The sequence below is a fragment of the Buteo buteo genome, chromosome 7 (assembly GCF_964188355.1).
Source record: "Buteo buteo chromosome 7, bButBut1.hap1.1, whole genome shotgun sequence".
NCBI lineage: Eukaryota > Metazoa > Chordata > Aves > Accipitriformes > Accipitridae > Buteo > Buteo buteo.
The window spans coordinates 26,543,959-26,557,242 of record NC_134177.1 but is presented as its reverse complement, the minus strand read 5'-3'; positions in this window follow the sequence as shown (position 1 = coordinate 26,557,242).

The following is a 13,284-nucleotide window of genomic DNA, read 5'->3' as shown; positions in this document are numbered from 1 at the left end:
ATTCACAGGCACAACAGCACTGGGGATCTGTGCTTTCCCAGAGATGTCATATCTCACGGTGCTCGTTCTCGGCAGAGCCTGTTTCCGAAAAGGCAAACGTCTGGCTATTCCTCCTATAAGAAATGTGCCAGACCTGAAAGCTGTTGCTGGTCCTCACCTTCCCTTGGCAGTCTATTCACAGGCACAACAGCACTGGGGATCTGTGCTTTCCCAGAGATGTCATATCTCACGGTGCTCGTTCTCGGCAGAGCCTGTTTCCGAAAACGCAAACGTTCGGATCCTTCTCCCACAAGGAAGGGGACAGCCCTGAAAGGTGTTGCTGGTCTTCACCTTCCCTTGGCAGCCTATTCACAGGCACAACAGCACTGGGGATCTGTGCTTTCCCAGAGATGTCATATCTCACGGTTCTCGTTCTCGGCATAGCCTGTTTCCGAAAACGCAAACGTCTGGCTATTCCTCCTATAAGAAATGTGCCAGCCCTGAAAGCTGTTGCTGGTCTTCACCTTCCCTTGGCAGCCTATTCACAGGCACAACAGCACTGGGGATCTGTGCTTTCCCAGAGATGTCATATCTCACGGTGCTCGTTCTCGGCAGAGCCTGTTTCCTAAAAGGCAAACGTCTGGCTATTCCTCCTACAAGAAATGTGCCAGCCCTGAAAGCTGTTGCTGGTCCTCACCTTCCCTTGGCAGCCTATTCACAGGCACAACAGCACTGGGGATCTGTGCTTTCCCAGAGATGTCATATCTCACGGTGCTCGTTCTCGGCAGAGCCTGTTTCCGAAAAGGCAAACGTCTGGCTATTCCTCCTACAAGAAATGTGGCAGCCCTGATAGCAGTTGCTGGTCCTCACCTTCCCTTGGCAGCCTATTCACAGGCACAACAGCACTGGGGATCTGTGCTTTCCCAGAGATGTCATATCTCACGGTGCTCGTTCTCGGCAGAGCCTGTTTCCGAAAAGGCAAACGTCTGGCTATTCCTCCTACAAGAAATGTGGCAGCCCTGAAAGCTGTTGCTGGTCCTCACCTTCCCTTGGCAGCCTATTCACAGGCACAACAGCACTGGGGATCTGTGCTTTCCCAGAGATGTCATATCTCACGGTTCTCGTTCTCGGCATAGCCTGTTTCCGAAAACGCAAACGTCTGGCTATTCCTCCTATAAGAAATGTGCCAGCCCTGAAAGCTGTTGCTGGTCTTCACCTTCCCTTGGCAGCCTATTCACAGGCACAACAGCACTGGGGATCTGTGCTTTCCCAGAGATGTCATATCTCACGGTGCTCGTTCTCGGCAGAGCCTGTTTCCTAAAAGGCAAACGTCTGGCTATTCCTCCTACAAGAAATGTGCCAGCCCTGAAATCTGTTGCTGGTCCTCACCTTCCCTTGGCAGCCTATTCACAGGCACAACAGCACTGGGGATCTGTGCTTTCCCAGAGATGTCATATCTCACGGTGCTCGTTCTCGGCAGAGCCTGTTTCCGAAAAGGCAAACGTCTGGCTATTCCTCCTACAAGAAATGTGGCAGCCCTGATAGCAGTTGCTGGTCCTCACCTTCCCTTGGCAGCCTATTCACAGGCACAACAGCACTGGGGATCTGTGCTTTCCCAGAGATGTCATATCTCACGGTGCTCGTTCTCGGCAGAGCCTGTTTCCGAAAAGGCAAACGTCTGGCTATTCCTCCTACAAGAAATGTGGCAGCCCTGAAAGCTGTTGCTGGTCCTCACCTTCCCTTGGCAGCCTATTCACAGGCACAACAGCACTGGGGATCTGTGCTTTCCCAGAGATGTCATATCTCACGGTGCTCGTTCTCGGCAGAGCCTGTTTCCGAAAAGGCAAAGGTCTGGCTATTCCTCCTATAAGAAATGTGCCAGCCCTGAAAGCTGTTGCTGGTCCTCACCTTCCCTTGGCAGCCTATTCACAGGCACAACAGCACTGGGGATCTGTGCTTTCCCAGAGATGTCATATCTCATGGTGCTCGTTCTCGGCAGAGCCTGTTTCCCAAAAGGCAAACGTCCGGATCCTTCTCCCACAAGGAAGGGGACAGCCCTGAAAGCTATTGCTGGTCCTCACCTTCCCTTGGCAGTCTATTCACAGGCACAACAGCACTGGGGATCTGTGCTTTCCCAGAGATGTCATATCTCACGGTGCTCGTTCTCGGCAGAGCCTGTTTCCGAAAAGGCAAACGTCTGGCTATTCCTCCTATAAGAAATGTGCCAGCCCTGAAAGCTGTTGCTGGTCCTCACCTTCCCTTGGCAGTCTATTCACAGGCACAACAGCACTGGGGATCTGTGCTTTCCCAGAGATGTCATATCTCACGGTGCTCGTTCTCGGCAGAGCCTGTTTCCGAAAAGGCAAACGTCCGGATCCTTCTCCCACAAGGAAGGGGACAGCCCTGAAAGGTGTTGCTGGTCTTCACCTTCCCTTGGCAGCCTATTCACAGGCACAACAGCACTGGGGATCTGTGCTTTCCCAGAGATGTCATATCTCACGGTGCTCGTTCTCGGCAGAGCCTGTTTCCGAAAACGCAAACGTTCGGATCCTTCTCCCACAAGGAAGGGGACAGCCCTGAAAGGTGTTGCTGGTCTTCACCTTCCCTTGGCAGCCTATTCACAGGCACAACAGCACTGGGGATCTGTGCTTTCCCAGAGATGTCATATCTCACGGTGCTCGTTCTCGGCAGAGCCTGTTTCCGAAAAGGCAAACGTCTGGCTATTCCTCCTACAAGAAATGTGCCAGCCCTGAAAGCTGTTGCTGGTCCTCACCTTCCCTTGGCAGCCTATTCACAGGCACAATAGCACTGGGGTTCTGTGCTTTCCCAGAGATGTCATATCTCACGGTGCTCGTTCTCGGCAGAGCCTGTTTCCGAAAAGGCAAACGTCTGGCTATTCCTCCTACAAGAAATGTGCCAGCCCTGAAATCTGTTGCTGGTCCTCACCTTCCCTTGGCAGCCTATTCACAGGCACAACAGCACTGGGGATCTGTGCTTTCCCAGAGATGTCATATCTCACGGTGCTCGTTCTCGGCAGAGCCTGTTTCCCAAAAGGCAAACGTCTGGCTATTCCTCCTACAAGAAATGTGGCAGCCCTGAAAGCTGTTGCTGGTCCTCACCTTCCCTTGGCAGCCTATTCACAGGCACAACAGCACTGGGGATCTGTGCTTTCCCAGAGATGTCATATCTCACGGTGCTCGTTCTCGGCAGAGCCTGTTTCCGAAAAGGCAAACGTCTGGCTATTCCTCCTATAAGAAATGTGCCAGCCCTGAAAGGTGTTGCTGGTCCTCACCTTCCCTTGGCAGTCTATTCACAGGCACAACAGCACTGGGGATCTGTGCTTTCCCAGAGATGTCATATCTCACGGTGCTCGTTCTCGGCAGAGCCTGTTTCCGAAAACGCAAACGTCCGGATCCTTCTCCCACAAGGAAGGGGACAGCCCTGAAAGGTGTTGCTGGTCTTCACCTTCCCTTGGCAGCCTATTCACAGGCACAACAGCACTGGGGATCTGTGCTTTCCCAGAGATGTCATATCTCACGGTGCTCGTTCTCGGCAGAGCCTGTTTCCGAAAACGCAAACGTTCGGATCCTTCTCCCACAAGGAAGGGGACAGCCCTGAAAGGTGTTGCTGGTCTTCACCTTCCCTTGGCAGCCTATTCACAGGCACAACAGCACTGGGGATCTGTGCTTTCCCAGAGATGTCATATCTCACGGTTCTCGTTCTCGGCATAGCCTGTTTCCGAAAACGCAAACGTCTGGCTATTCCTCCTATAAGAAATGTGCCAGCCCTGAAAGCTGTTGCTGGTCTTCACCTTCCCTTGGCAGCCTATTCACAGGCACAACAGCACTGGGGATCTGTGCTTTCCCAGAGATGTCATATCTCACGGTGCTCGTTCTCGGCAGAGCCTGTTTCCTAAAAGGCAAACGTCTGGCTATTCCTCCTACAAGAAATGTGCCAGCCCTGAAATCTGTTGCTGGTCCTCACCTTCCCTTGGCAGCCTATTCACAGGCACAACAGCACTGGGGATCTGTGCTTTCCCAGAGATGTCATATCTCACGGTGCTCGTTCTCGGCAGAGCCTGTTTCCGAAAAGGCAAACGTCTGGCTATTCCTCCTACAAGAAATGTGCCAGCCCTGAAAGCTGTTGCTGGTCCTCACCTTCCCTTGGCAGCCTATTCACAGGCACAATAGCACTGGGGTTCTGTGCTTTCCCAGAGATGTCATATCTCACGGTGCTCGTTCTCGGCAGAGCCTGTTTCCTAAAAGTCAAACATCTGGCTATTCCTCCTACAAGAAATGTGCCAGCCCTGAAATCTGTTGCTGGTCCTCACCTTCCCTTGGCAGCCTATTCACAGGCACAACAGCACTGGGGATCTGTGCTTTCCCAGAGATGTCATATCTCACGGTGCTCGTTCTCGGCAGAGCCTGTTTCCTAAAAGGCAAACGTCTGGCTATTCCTCCTACAAGAAATGTGGCAGCCCTGAAAGCTGTTGCTGGTCCTCACCTTCCCTTGGCAGCCTATTCACAGGCACAACAGCACTGGGGATCTGTGCTTTCCCAGAGATGTCATATCTCACGGTGCTCGTTCTCGGCAGAGCCTGTTTCCGAAAAGGCAAACGTCTGGCTATTCCTCCTATAAGAAATGTGCCAGCCCTGAAAGCTGTTGCTGGTCCTCACCTTCCCTTGGCAGTCTATTCACAGGCACAACAGCACTGGGGATCTGTGCTTTCCCAGAGATGTCATATCTCACGGTGCTCGTTCTCGGCAGAGCCTGTTTCCGAAAACGCAAACGTCTGGCTATTCCTCCTACAAGAAATGTGGCAGCCCTGATAGCAGTTGCTGGTCCTCACCTTCCCTTGGCAGCCTATTCACAGGCACAACAGCACTGGGGATCTGTGCTTTCCCAGAGATGTCATATCTCACGGTGCTCGTTCTCGGCAGAGCCTGTTTCCGAAAACGCAAACGTCTGGCTATTCCTCCTACAAGAAATGTGGCAGCCCTGAAAGCTGTTGCTGGTCCTCACCTTCCCTTGGCAGCCTATTCACAGGCACAACAGCACTGGGGATCTGTGCTTTCCCAGAGATGTCATATCTCACGGTGCTCGTTCTCGGCAGAGCCTGTTTCCGAAAAGGCAAACGTCTGGCTATTCCTCCTACAAGAAATGTGGCAGCCCTGAAAGCTGTTGCTGGTCCTCACCTTCCCTTGGCAGCCTATTCACAGGCACAACAGCACTGGGGATCTGTGCTTTCCCAGAGATGTCATATCTCATGGTGCTCGTTCTCGGCAGAGCCTGTTTCCGAAAAGGCAAACGTCCGGATCCTTCTCCCACAAGGAAGGGGACAGCCCTGAAAGCTATTGCTGGTCCTCACCTTCCCTTGGCAGTCTATTCACAGGCACAACAGCACTGGGGATCTGTGCTTTCCCAGAGATGTCATATCTCACGGTGCTCGTTCTCGGCAGAGCCTGTTTTCTGAAAAGGCAAACATCTGGCTATTCCTCCTACAAGAAATGTGCCAGCCCTGAAAGCTGTTGCTGGTCCTCACCTTCCCTTGGCAGCCTATTCACAGGCACAACAGCACTGGGGATCTGTGCTTTCCCAGAGATGTCATATCTCACGGTGCTCGTTCTCGGCAGAGCCTGTTTCCGAAAAGGCAAACGTCCGGATCCTTCTCCCACAAGGAAGGGGACAGCCCTGAAAGGTGTTGCTGGTCTTCACCTTCCCTTGGCAGCCTATTCACAGGCACAACAGCACTGGGGATCTGTGCTTTCCCAGAGATGTCATATCTCACGGTGCTCGTTCTCGGCAGAGCCTCTTTCCAAAAAGGCAAACGTCTGGCTATTCCTCCTACAAGAAATGTGCCAGCCCTGAAAGCTGTTGCTGGTCCTCACCTTCCCTTGGCAGCCTATTCACAGGCACAATAGCACTGGGGTTCTGTGCTTTCCCAGAGATGTCATATCTCACGGTGCTCGTTCTCGGCAGAGCCTGTTTCCTAAAAGGCAAACGTCTGGCTATTCCTCCTACAAGAAATGTGCCAGCCCTGAAATCTGTTGCTGGTCCTCACCTTCCCTTGGCAGCCTATTCACAGGCACAACAGCACTGGGGATCTGTGCTTTCCCAGAGATGTCATATCTCACGGTGCTCGTTCTCGGCAGAGCCTGTTTCCTAAAAGGCAAACGTCTGGCTATTCCTCCTACAAGAAATGTGGCAGCCCTGATAGCAGTTGCTGGTCCTCACCTTCCCTTGGCAGCCTATTCACAGGCACAATAGCACTGGGGATCTGTGCTTTCCCAGAGATGTCATATCTCACGGTGCTCGTTCTCGGCAGAGCCTGTTTCCGAAAACGCAAACGTCTGGCTATTCCTCCTACAAGAAATGTGGCAGCCCTGAAAGCTGTTGCTGGTCCTCACCTTCCCTTGGCAGCCTATTCACAGGCACAACAGCACTGGGGATCTGTGCTTTCCCAGAGATGTCATATCTCATGGTGCTCGTTCTCGGCAGAGCCTGTTTCCGAAAAGGCAAAGGTCTGGCTATTCCTCCTATAAGAAATGTGCCAGCCCTGAAAGCTGTTGCTGGTCCTCACCTTCCCTTGGCAGCCTATTCACAGGCACAACAGCACTGGGGATCTGTGCTTTCCCAGAGATGTCATATCTCACGGTGCTCGTTCTCGGCAGAGCCTGTTTCCCAAAAGGCAAACGTCCGGATCCTTCTCCCACAAGGAAGGGGACAGCCCTGAAAGCTGTTGCTGGTCCTCACCTTCCCTTGGCAGCCTATTCACAGGCACAACAGCACTGGGGATCTGTGCTTTCCCAGAGATGTCATATCTCACGGTGCTCGTTCTCGGCAGAGCCTGTTTTCTGAAAAGGCAAACATCTGGCTATTCCTCCTACAAGAAATGTGCCAGCCCTGAAAGCTGTTGCTGGTCCTCACCTTCCCTTGGCAGCCTATTCACAGGCACAACAGCACTGGGGATCTGTGCTTTCCCAGAGATGTCATATCTCACGGTGCTCGTTCTCGGCAGAGCCTGTTTCCGAAAACGCAAACGTCCGGATCCTTCTCCCACAAGGAAGGGGACAGCCCTGAAAGATGTTGCTGGTCTTCACCTTCCCTTGGCAGTCTATTCACAGGCACAACAGCACTGGGGATCTGTGCTTTCCCAGAGATGTCATATCTCACGGTGCTCGTTCTTGGCAGAGCCTGTTTCCGAAAAGGCAAACGTCCGGATCCTTCTCCCACAAGGAAGGGGACAGCCCTGAAAGGTGTTGCTGGTCTTCACCTTCCCTTGGCAGCCTATTCACAGGCACAACAGCACTGGGGATCTGTGCTTTCCCAGAGATGTCATATCTCACGGTGCTCGTTCTCGGCAGAGCCTGTTTCCAAAAAGGCAAACGTCTGGCTATTCCTCCTACAAGAAATGTGGCAGCCCTGAAAGCTGTTGCTGGTCCTCACCTTCCCTTGGCAGCCTATTCACAGGCACAACAGCACTGGGGATCTGTGCTTTCCCAGAGATGTCATATCTCACGGTGCTCGTTCTCGGCAGAGCCTGTTTCCGAAAACGCAAACGTTCGGATCCTTCTCCCACAAGGAAGGGGACAGCCCTGAAAGCTGTTGCTGGTCCTCACCTTCCCTTGGCAGTCTATTCACAGGCACAACAGCACTGGGGATCTGTGCTTTCCCAGAGATGTCATATCTCACGGTGCTCGTTCTCGGCAGAGCCTGTTTCCGAAAAGGCAAACGTCCGGATCCTTCTCCCACAAGGAAGGGGACAGCCCTGAAAGGTGTTGCTGGTCTTCACCTTCCCTTGGCAGCCTATTCACAGGCACAACAGCACTGGGGATCTGTGCTTTCCCAGAGATGTCATATCTCACGGTGCTCGTTCTCGGCAGAGCCTGTTTCCGAAAACGCAAACGTTCGGATCCTTCTCCCACAAGGAAGGGGACAGCCCTGAAAGGTGTTGCTGGTCTTCACCTTCCCTTGGCAGCCTATTCACAGGCACAACAGCACTGGGGATCTGTGCTTTCCCAGAGATGTCATATCTCACGGTGCTCGTTCTCGGCAGAGCCTGTTTCCGAAAAGGCAAACGTCTGGCTATTCCTCCTACAAGAAATGTGCCAGCCCTGAAAGCTGTTGCTGGTCCTCACCTTCCCTTGGCAGCCTATTCACAGGCACAACAGCACTGGGGATCTGTGCTTTCCCAGAGATGTCATATCTCACGGTGCTCATTCTCGGCAGAGCCTGTTTCCTAAAAGTCAAACATCTGGCTATTCCTCCTACAAGAAATGTGCCAGCCCTGAAATCTGTTGCTGGTCCTCACCTTCCCTTGGCAGCCTATTCACAGGCACAACAGCACTGGGGATCTGTGCTTTCCCAGAGATGTCATATCTCACGGTGCTCGTTCTCGGCAGAGCCTGTTTCCTAAAAGGCAAACGTCTGGCTATTCCTCCTACAAGAAATGTGCCAGCCCTGAAAGCTGTTGCTGGTCCTCACCTTCCCTTGGCAGTCTATTCACAGGCACAACAGCACTGGGGATCTGTGCTTTCCCAGAGATGTCATATCTCACGGTGCTCGTTCTCGGCAGAGCCTGTTTCCGAAAAGGCAAACGTCCGGATCCTTCTCCCACAAGGAAGGGGACAGCCCTGAAAGGTGTTGCTGGTCTTCACCTTCCCTTGGCAGCCTATTCACAGGCACAACAGCACTGGGGATCTGTGCTTTCCCAGAGATGTCATATCTCACGGTGCTCGTTCTCGGCAGAGCCTGTTTCCGAAAACGCAAACGTTCGGATCCTTCTCCCACAAGGAAGGGGACAGCCCTGAAAGGTGTTGCTGGTCTTCACCTTCCCTTGGCAGCCTATTCACAGGCACAACAGCACTGGGGATCTGTGCTTTCCCAGAGATGTCATATCTCACGGTGCTCGTTCTCGGCAGAGCCTGTTTCCGAAAAGGCAAACGTCTGGCTATTCCTCCTACAAGAAATGTGCCAGCCCTGAAAGCTGTTGCTGGTCCTCACCTTCCCTTGGCAGCCTATTCACAGGCACAACAGCACTGGGGATCTGTGCTTTCCCAGAGATGTCATATCTCACGGTGCTCATTCTCGGCAGAGCCTGTTTCCTAAAAGTCAAACATCTGGCTATTCCTCCTACAAGAAATGTGCCAGCCCTGAAATCTGTTGCTGGTCCTCACCTTCCCTTGGCAGCCTATTCACAGGCACAACAGCACTGGGGATCTGTGCTTTCCCAGAGATGTCATATCTCACGGTGCTCGTTCTCGGCAGAGCCTGTTTCCTAAAAGGCAAACGTCTGGCTATTCCTCCTACAAGAAATGTGGCAGCCCTGAAAGCTGTTGCTGGTCCTCACCTTCCCTTGGCAGCCTATTCACAGGCACAACAGCACTGGGGATCTGTGCTTTCCCAGAGATGTCATATCTCACGGTGCTCGTTCTCGGCAGAGCCTGTTTCCGAAAAGGCAAACGTCTGGCTATTCCTCCTATAAGAAATGTGCCAGACCTGAAAGCTGTTGCTGGTCCTCACCTTCCCTTGGCAGTCTATTCACAGGCACAACAGCACTGGGGATCTGTGCTTTCCCAGAGATGTCATATCTCACGGTGCTCGTTCTCGGCAGAGCCTGTTTCCGAAAACGCAAACGTTCGGATCCTTCTCCCACAAGGAAGGGGACAGCCCTGAAAGGTGTTGCTGGTCTTCACCTTCCCTTGGCAGCCTATTCACAGGCACAACAGCACTGGGGATCTGTGCTTTCCCAGAGATGTCATATCTCACGGTTCTCGTTCTCGGCATAGCCTGTTTCCGAAAACGCAAACGTCTGGCTATTCCTCCTATAAGAAATGTGCCAGCCCTGAAAGCTGTTGCTGGTCTTCACCTTCCCTTGGCAGCCTATTCACAGGCACAACAGCACTGGGGATCTGTGCTTTCCCAGAGATGTCATATCTCACGGTGCTCGTTCTCGGCAGAGCCTGTTTCCTAAAAGGCAAACGTCTGGCTATTCCTCCTACAAGAAATGTGCCAGCCCTGAAAGCTGTTGCTGGTCCTCACCTTCCCTTGGCAGCCTATTCACAGGCACAACAGCACTGGGGATCTGTGCTTTCCCAGAGATGTCATATCTCACGGTGCTCGTTCTCGGCAGAGCCTGTTTCCGAAAAGGCAAACGTCTGGCTATTCCTCCTACAAGAAATGTGGCAGCCCTGATAGCAGTTGCTGGTCCTCACCTTCCCTTGGCAGCCTATTCACAGGCACAACAGCACTGGGGATCTGTGCTTTCCCAGAGATGTCATATCTCACGGTGCTCGTTCTCGGCAGAGCCTGTTTCCGAAAAGGCAAACGTCTGGCTATTCCTCCTACAAGAAATGTGGCAGCCCTGAAAGCTGTTGCTGGTCCTCACCTTCCCTTGGCAGCCTATTCACAGGCACAACAGCACTGGGGATCTGTGCTTTCCCAGAGATGTCATATCTCACGGTTCTCGTTCTCGGCATAGCCTGTTTCCGAAAACGCAAACGTCTGGCTATTCCTCCTATAAGAAATGTGCCAGCCCTGAAAGCTGTTGCTGGTCTTCACCTTCCCTTGGCAGCCTATTCACAGGCACAACAGCACTGGGGATCTGTGCTTTCCCAGAGATGTCATATCTCACGGTGCTCGTTCTCGGCAGAGCCTGTTTCCTAAAAGGCAAACGTCTGGCTATTCCTCCTACAAGAAATGTGCCAGCCCTGAAATCTGTTGCTGGTCCTCACCTTCCCTTGGCAGCCTATTCACAGGCACAACAGCACTGGGGATCTGTGCTTTCCCAGAGATGTCATATCTCACGGTGCTCGTTCTCGGCAGAGCCTGTTTCCGAAAAGGCAAACGTCTGGCTATTCCTCCTACAAGAAATGTGGCAGCCCTGATAGCAGTTGCTGGTCCTCACCTTCCCTTGGCAGCCTATTCACAGGCACAACAGCACTGGGGATCTGTGCTTTCCCAGAGATGTCATATCTCACGGTGCTCGTTCTCGGCAGAGCCTGTTTCCGAAAAGGCAAACGTCTGGCTATTCCTCCTACAAGAAATGTGGCAGCCCTGAAAGCTGTTGCTGGTCCTCACCTTCCCTTGGCAGCCTATTCACAGGCACAACAGCACTGGGGATCTGTGCTTTCCCAGAGATGTCATATCTCACGGTGCTCGTTCTCGGCAGAGCCTGTTTCCGAAAAGGCAAAGGTCTGGCTATTCCTCCTATAAGAAATGTGCCAGCCCTGAAAGCTGTTGCTGGTCCTCACCTTCCCTTGGCAGCCTATTCACAGGCACAACAGCACTGGGGATCTGTGCTTTCCCAGAGATGTCATATCTCATGGTGCTCGTTCTCGGCAGAGCCTGTTTCCCAAAAGGCAAACGTCCGGATCCTTCTCCCACAAGGAAGGGGACAGCCCTGAAAGCTATTGCTGGTCCTCACCTTCCCTTGGCAGTCTATTCACAGGCACAACAGCACTGGGGATCTGTGCTTTCCCAGAGATGTCATATCTCACGGTGCTCGTTCTCGGCAGAGCCTGTTTCCGAAAAGGCAAACGTCTGGCTATTCCTCCTATAAGAAATGTGCCAGCCCTGAAAGCTGTTGCTGGTCCTCACCTTCCCTTGGCAGTCTATTCACAGGCACAACAGCACTGGGGATCTGTGCTTTCCCAGAGATGTCATATCTCACGGTGCTCGTTCTCGGCAGAGCCTGTTTCCGAAAAGGCAAACGTCCGGATCCTTCTCCCACAAGGAAGGGGACAGCCCTGAAAGGTGTTGCTGGTCTTCACCTTCCCTTGGCAGCCTATTCACAGGCACAACAGCACTGGGGATCTGTGCTTTCCCAGAGATGTCATATCTCACGGTGCTCGTTCTCGGCAGAGCCTGTTTCCGAAAACGCAAACGTTCGGATCCTTCTCCCACAAGGAAGGGGACAGCCCTGAAAGGTGTTGCTGGTCTTCACCTTCCCTTGGCAGCCTATTCACAGGCACAACAGCACTGGGGATCTGTGCTTTCCCAGAGATGTCATATCTCACGGTGCTCGTTCTCGGCAGAGCCTGTTTCCGAAAAGGCAAACGTCTGGCTATTCCTCCTACAAGAAATGTGCCAGCCCTGAAAGCTGTTGCTGGTCCTCACCTTCCCTTGGCAGCCTATTCACAGGCACAATAGCACTGGGGTTCTGTGCTTTCCCAGAGATGTCATATCTCACGGTGCTCGTTCTCGGCAGAGCCTGTTTCCGAAAAGGCAAACGTCTGGCTATTCCTCCTACAAGAAATGTGCCAGCCCTGAAATCTGTTGCTGGTCCTCACCTTCCCTTGGCAGCCTATTCACAGGCACAACAGCACTGGGGATCTGTGCTTTCCCAGAGATGTCATATCTCACGGTGCTCGTTCTCGGCAGAGCCTGTTTCCCAAAAGGCAAACGTCTGGCTATTCCTCCTACAAGAAATGTGGCAGCCCTGAAAGCTGTTGCTGGTCCTCACCTTCCCTTGGCAGCCTATTCACAGGCACAACAGCACTGGGGATCTGTGCTTTCCCAGAGATGTCATATCTCACGGTGCTCGTTCTCGGCAGAGCCTGTTTCCGAAAAGGCAAACGTCTGGCTATTCCTCCTATAAGAAATGTGCCAGCCCTGAAAGGTGTTGCTGGTCCTCACCTTCCCTTGGCAGTCTATTCACAGGCACAACAGCACTGGGGATCTGTGCTTTCCCAGAGATGTCATATCTCACGGTGCTCGTTCTCGGCAGAGCCTGTTTCCGAAAACGCAAACGTCCGGATCCTTCTCCCACAAGGAAGGGGACAGCCCTGAAAGGTGTTGCTGGTCTTCACCTTCCCTTGGCAGCCTATTCACAGGCACAACAGCACTGGGGATCTGTGCTTTCCCAGAGATGTCATATCTCACGGTGCTCGTTCTCGGCAGAGCCTGTTTCCGAAAACGCAAACGTTCGGATCCTTCTCCCACAAGGAAGGGGACAGCCCTGAAAGGTGTTGCTGGTCTTCACCTTCCCTTGGCAGCCTATTCACAGGCACAACAGCACTGGGGATCTGTGCTTTCCCAGAGATGTCATATCTCACGGTTCTCGTTCTCGGCATAGCCTGTTTCCGAAAACGCAAACGTCTGGCTATTCCTCCTATAAGAAATGTGCCAGCCCTGAAAGCTGTTGCTGGTCTTCACCTTCCCTTGGCAGCCTATTCACAGGCACAACAGCACTGGGGATCTGTGCTTTCCCAGAGATGTCATATCTCACGGTGCTCGTTCTCGGCAGAGCCTGTTTCCTAAAAGGCAAACGTCTGGCTATTCCTCCTACAAGAAATGTGCCAGCCC